This window comes from Mastomys coucha, unplaced genomic scaffold (assembly GCF_008632895.1).
Source record: "Mastomys coucha isolate ucsf_1 unplaced genomic scaffold, UCSF_Mcou_1 pScaffold3, whole genome shotgun sequence".
Classification (NCBI taxonomy): Eukaryota; Metazoa; Chordata; class Mammalia; order Rodentia; family Muridae; genus Mastomys; species Mastomys coucha.
In genome coordinates, this window is record NW_022196909.1 from 63140298 (window position 1) to 63147313 (window position 7016).

The following is a 7016-nucleotide window of genomic DNA, read 5'->3' on the forward strand; positions in this document are numbered from 1 at the left end:
AGCCCAGGCGAGTGGGTCCGAGTTTGCGCATGAGCACAAGCTGTTGATATGCTCGTTGTGAGCCCAGGTGAGCGGGTCGAGTTTGCGCATGAGCACAAGCTTCCGTGTGTGCATCAGCCAGAAGACCAAATCAAGAGTCTTCCTCTATCAGTCTCCACCTATTTCTTTGAGGCAGGATATCTCCCTAAACCTAATGCTTCGCAGTCCGAGATGGACTAGAAGGCAGCGAAGCCGCAGCCACCCTCAGGCTCTGCCCTGCTCAGAGCCCAGTTTACAGGGGTTTCAAGGCCACCTAGCTTTTTCTGTGGGTGCTGGGATCCAAGCTCCGGTTTTCATGGTTGAGGGTCAAGTTTAATTGTCTCTCCAGCTGCTGACCACTACGTGTATAGCTGTAGTCATGTCATATTTACTGAGTTTCAAAGTTTCTAAATGGGCAATGAGTTTAGTGGTTTGCCTGTAGAAGAAGTCCATATGAGACTCTCTATAGCCCTGGGAGGCAACATGCGTTCTTGTCACAGTAAACACGGGGACTCTGAGACTCACGAAAGGGTTGGGCTCATTGCTTGAGGTCATTTGACCTTAAGTGGCTTTGGTAGGCTTAAAGTCCAGTTTGGTGCAAGAGGCAAACTTTCAGCCTTCGTCCCCTCCCTCAGTCTATCTGACAAATGCATGCCATGCGGAGGCTCTGCTGGGAACCGTTCCGGCACTGAGGTGCAGAAGGGATAGAAGGACGAAGCAAAGGAAAGGCCTGCTCTCCTGGGGCCTGCAGGAGTCAGCTGCTACATCCGCTAAGGACAATAACTTCACATGTTCTGGTAAGTGCTGGGGAGAACAGGCAAGGACCGACCTGAAAAAGACAAAGGGGGAGATTACCTTTTAAAACGATGTTTACTTTTTGTTTGTTTATTTTTGAGAAAGAGTCTCTCTGTCTTGCCCAGGCTGGCCTTGAACCCACAAAGATCCATCTGCCTTTGCCTCTTCCTCCCAAGTGCTGGGATTAAAGGCATGTGCCACTACCCTGGCCCTTATTTTTTATTTTTAGTTATCTGTTCGTGTGTAAGTCTCTGCGTGCACATATGCATACAAGTGCAGGTGCCTGCAGAGGCCAGAAGAGGGCGCCAGATACCTTGGCGGTGGAATGAGAGGAAGTTAGGAGCTGCCCCATGTGGGTACTGGGGCGTCTGCAAGAGCAATCTGTACTCTTAACCACGGAGCCATCTCTTCGGCCCCAAGATTACATTTTGTTGTTGTTGTTGTTGTTGTTGTTGTTGTTGTTGTTTTGTTTTGTTTTGTTTTTTTGAGACAGGGTTTCTCTGTATAGCCCTGGCTGTCCTGGAACTCACTCTGTGGACCAGGCTAGCTAGCCTCGAACTCAGAAATCCACCTGTCTCTGCCTCCCAAGTGCTGGAATTAAAGGCGTGCGCCACCACTGCCCGGCCCAAGATTACATTTTATTAGGGAAGGACTTTGGAAAGAAACGGAACAGTCTGAAGGAGACAAAGGAAACATTCATCTGACTATCTGAAAGGAAAGTGTTCCCAGCAGACGTGGAGGGGGTGGGGGAAGCGTAGGGGAAGGCGTGTGTAGGGAAATTCTTAGAGCTTGGGACAGAGGCCCTGAGAATTCCTGCTGTGCTCCAGTAAGCAGCAGGGACAGCTGAGTGATTGGAGAGTCTTAGGAAGGGAAGCCAGAGGAGAACAGGCTGTGGACATGTTGGGATATAAGTCCCACTTCTGGTTTTGCAGAGTCAGTGTAGTGAGGCAGAGTGTAATCCTCGTATTTGGGAGGAGGCAGAAAAACCAGGAGTTCAAGGGCAGCATTAACTATGTATTGAGGATGAGGCCAGTCTGGGCTATAAGAGACCCTTCCACAAGCTGTAATATATTATATACACTATGTTATGCTATACTGGGGACCCAGTAGAAGACCAGTCAAGCCAGCTGGAGAAGGAATTGAGCTTGGACGACCTTGAGGACAGCTGGGCAGTGTGTAGCTCATGTGATGAATGCTTGGCGTGCCACCTCCACGTTTCTCTATTTGGTGGCACGAATGCTCTAGAATTCTCGGGGAAATGTAAAAGTGGCCAAGACCACCTGCTGGCTGCAATGAAAAAGGCTTGATACACAGCTTGGTAGAGTGCTTGCCTAGCATGCCAAAGCCCCAGTTCAGTTCCCAGCACTGAATAAACCAGAGATAAATAAATCCCACATTGGGGAGGTAGAGGCAGGAGGAGCATCTTTGGCTCTGTAACAAGTTTAAAGGTAGCCTGACCTACATGAGGCTTTGTCTAAAAAAAAGAAAAAGAAAAAGTATTCTAGTGATGTGGTCTGGAGTCAGACTAGAAAAGAGGAGTCGGGATAGGTTAGGTGTGGGACTCCCTTTTCTGGAGTGCAGAGCAGCATAGGGTATCATTCGTATGGGTTCCGAGTCTTTATAGTGCCAGGATGACTATGCTGCCTCCCTGCTGTCCCTTCAGAATTACTACAAATATTGCTTTTGTCACCTGAGACTTTCTAGTCATACAACAAATTATCTGTTTTTTCTAGTCATTAGATCAATTACAGAAAGTATTCCTGTCTGTAGATTACAATAGAAATCTCAGGAGACTTGAGCTGGGGTTGGAGGAAATAGCACCCATGACCACAAAGCCACATAAGTAACAGCTGTACCAGCTGTTTGTTAGGACCCAAGCATGCAGCATTGAGATGCAAAGCGTTTGCTTCATTCTTTGATTTAATCAACATTTACTGAGGTTGCCTGTGAGCCAGGTGCCATAGTGAATATCAAGAATGCAGAGATGAATACACAGGACCTGCATCTTTATAACATCTGGGTGCAATCATCCAGCACTCAAGCATGCCCCATCCCATCCAGTCTCACAAATGTGAATTATTGGGCTCACTTTGCAAGTGAAGGGGCTGAATGCTTAGAAAGGGGCATTGACTTGTGCAAGGCCAGCATGGGTTTGTGTTCAGGGCTTCTGGACCTAGGTGCAGCCTCACGTCTCTGGCTGCCTCCAAATCCTCCTTACTTGGCATCTCTAAAGTGTCGTAAATATGAGGCAGGGGGGTGGCTCTGTGGGTGAAGGGATTGCCACGTAAGAACAGGGTTTGAATACCCATAACACCCATAAGTGCCAGGTATGACTTGGCTCACCTGTAATTCCAGTTTCATAAGGCAGAGAGATGGGATCTCCAGAGAGATCTGACCAGCAAGACTAGACGTATCTTGGGCTCTGATTGGTTGAGAGGCCCTGCCTCAGTGTAGTAAGATGGAAGAGTGATGGATCAGCCCTGGGCCTTCCGCATGCATGCCCACACATATTAAACCAAAACTCACAATACACATATACATACCATAAACACATACACAGGATGTGGAAAAAAGAAAACATTGTAAATACGAGTCCCTCACTGTCTTTCCAGCTATGGTGATGTGCTTGGATCAACTGAGGAAGGGTGACAGATCTCTGGAGGACGGATCCTGCCTGCTCACTTGTCCACAGGGCAAGACTGTCCCTAAAGACCTGTTCTTACATCTAGGTTCCCAAGTCGAACCTTGCATTAGGAAGCAAAAGGACCCTAAGTGAGTCCCATCTTAGCTTGCTTCAGGGTGGGATCTTAGGTAGCTACTTCACATCTCTGGGCCTCAGTTTCCATCTCAAGCTCCTGAGCTATTGCTCTAAGGAATGGAATGCCGATGTAGGGTGAGTGGGCAAAGACCACAGGTGCTACTGATAAACGCTGGCAGGAATTTCCTGACAACCCCCCCCCCCCCTGTGGCTCTGAGGGACTCTGGGAGACAGTGTAGGGGTAGCCTAGGCTGGCCCTTGCTTTTACAACACCCTTAAATAATTTTTCCTTAGACCTTCTGAGAAGTGCCCGGGGCCTGTCCCTAAACTGATGACTGCAGCTTCCTTTTCCATGGTTTCTTTCCAGCTTTCCTACCCTCTTTTCCACCCCTGGAGGCCCTCTGGCCAGTGCTGGCTATTTATAGCACCGCCCAGGGACCTGAATTCCTAACTGGTCCCTGGCTCTTCTTTCCAAGTCAGGCCAGTTTCTCTCATAGGGCCCAGAATGCAGCAGTTAATCTAGAGAGGATCAGGTGCCAGAAACCTGGCTCCTCCCCTTACAGTTGCCCCCATACTCTCTTTAGGGTCAGTACACCCTGTCCCCTTTGAAGCCTTTTGGGGTATGGTCTATGAGTCCTCTTCCTGCACAGCAGGGTATTTGATTCAAGGTCATACAAGGAGTTTAGTGGGGTGCTGAAATTTGATACCAGCCAAGGCTTTCCCACGATGTCCATGTCATGATGCCTGGAATTCAGTAGCTCTGAGGGAAGGCATTCATAGTCCCTGGCTGCTAGCTTGACACTCCCCTGAACACCTGCAAATGAACTAATTTATTCCTCACCAGGATATTATTTCTGGCTGGTCTTGTTTTGGATGCCCGTTTTTACTGACAAGGAAACTGAGTCCTGGAGGTTGAGTGACAGGCCTAAGATGGTCCCTCTCACTAGGGAAGTAGAATTCTTGGCTTCCAGAGCCATGTTCTTAGCCTTTATCATCAGTCACTACTGCTGCCAGGCTCCCAGGCCATCTGAGGAATGGGATGGGGAGAGGAACAGGGTGCAGTATGTGCACTGCCAAGAAGGAGTTTTTGCTGAGAAAGCTGGCTCTGGAGTCTATTTGGGGGGGCTGAGCAACATTAAGTGTTGTGGTTACAGGGATAGAGACACCCCAGAGTTTAGATGGAAACTAAAGTGGGGTCACTCCTGGCCTCTACACATCCCCTTCTGCTAGTAGGTAGTAGCTGGAAGGAGCTTGGTGACACTGAGGGAAAGGCTAAGACTTTCCCTCCAAGGGCCATTTCCCCATGGTCATTTCAGAAAACATTCAGGGTTCTCCTGGTGGCTGAGGAGGAGGGGTGGGGCTAGGGACAGACATTCCTTTGTTCACTGGGTCTTAGAGGGATACAAAGCTCTGCTCTCTCTGAGTAGGGCAGAGGCCAGGAGAGGGGCTGGCAGAAAATAAAAGCCCCATCAGGGGAACCTTTAAATTCTTACTCTGTGAGAGAAGATACCTCAGGAGTGTGTTGACAGAGCGAGTATTTTATGTCCAGGGACAGCTGGGACCCTAACAGTGTGTTGCTCAGAGACCCAGCCCAGGCGTGCTGCCCCTCTGGTCACTACTGAGACAAGGAACACAAACAACTGGCTGGGCTGGGCACCAGACACCCCCTGGCGGGCAGAAGCCTGCCTTCTCTAGTAACCACTCTGTTGACATAAACATAAGCTGTCCAAGGCTTGGAGCCAGGGCTGGGGACAGGAGCGGAAGGCCAAGGGTCTCCTGGAGTCTGAGGCTGGTTTTGGAGAAGAGACCAAAATCACAGGGCAGGCAAGGGTGTGCCTTCTATTGCACAAAAAACCAATAGGTGCCTTATGGTGAAGGATACATTGCCCTGGGCAAACAGGGGCATTGTAGAACTTTGGTCCTGGTCGCCGTGGTCTTCCATTCCACTCCTGACACCACCCAAGCTGCCTGGCGTCGCCCAGCTGGAGCCTTTGAGGAAAATGATCTGATAAGAAGAGCGTCCATTAGGGTGACTAATAAATAGTGTTCCTCTTTGAAGGGTGCGTGTGAGGCCAACCAGTGACTCCCTGGAATAAGCTATGAGCTCAACAAGCAACATTTGGGAAGAGAATTTAGCCCATAAGAGGAGAGAGGTTTTTAGAGTGGATGCAGCTAGAAAGGGCTTCAGACTGTGGGGGTGCTCCTTTGAGCAACAATTTCTGCATGGTGTGGAGAACCCAGTGACCTAAGCCCCAGGTAATGAATGAAGGGGGCTCTAACTAGATACCCCCAAGGCTTCCAGTGTCACCAAGATGGCTCCTTCCTGCTTTTGTGCTTAAAAAGGTGACTTGAGTATGTGGAGGTACAATGGAGTGCTTTCAAAATGAGGGTTCTTAAAAAATAGTTGTCCTGGGCTGAAGAAGTGGCTCTGTTAGGAGCACATGCTATTATTGCAGAAGACCCCAGTTCAGTTGCTGGCACCCACACTAGAGTCTGTAACACTAGTTCCAGGGGATAGCAGATGACTTTGGCCTCCAGGGATACTGGCATTCACACACACACACACACACACACACACACACACACAATTTGAAAAAACTATCTTTCTTTTTTTTTTTCAATTGTTGACCCCTGTAGAAATATGTAAGAGAAGAGACCCTTGCCCTTTGGTCCCCACCCAAGGACCTGGTCTCTACTGCCAGGAACCTGCAGATATATCTTATATAGTAGTGTGCTTGCCAAGATTATAGGAAGGCCCAGTTCAATGTTCAGTACCACATGAACTGGATGTGGTATTTCTCTCCCATAGTCCCAGCACTCTAGAGGTGGAGGCAGACGGGTCAAAGGTTAAAAATCCTACGTAACAAGCCTGCAGCAGCCTGAGCTATATAAAACAACAGCAACAAAACAGAACCCACCAAAAACAGGGGCTACTGAAATAGCTCAGTGGGTAAAGCCTGGTGATTACCATGATACCCTGGACATACGTGGTGGAAGGACCTTCACATGTTCTGAGACCTTGAACAAAAGCTTTCTTCTGACAAAGTCTGATCACTGCTGGTCTGAGGTCCCCCAAATCGCAACCTATAGCGCTGACCCCACAGAAGTCACCAATAGACATGGTGAGCTCAGCTCTGCATATGAATCAGGCACAAGAGTTGCCAGCACCAGGCAGGAACTGGAGGAGGATTAGAGAGAGAGGCTAGGGCATGGGGTAACCCTTTCCTGGCTGGCTAATGACTTAGTGGTAGGGTTGTGATCGTTGTTTGTTTGTTTGTTTGTTTTGAGACAGGGTTTCTCTGTGTAGCTCAGGCTGGCCTCAAACTCAGAAATCTGCCTGCCTCTGCCTCCCAAGTGCTGGATCAAAGGCGTTTGACCTTCGGGAGAGCAGTGAGTGCTCTTAACCACTGAGCCATCTCTCCAGTGCAGGGTGGGGGTGGTGGGG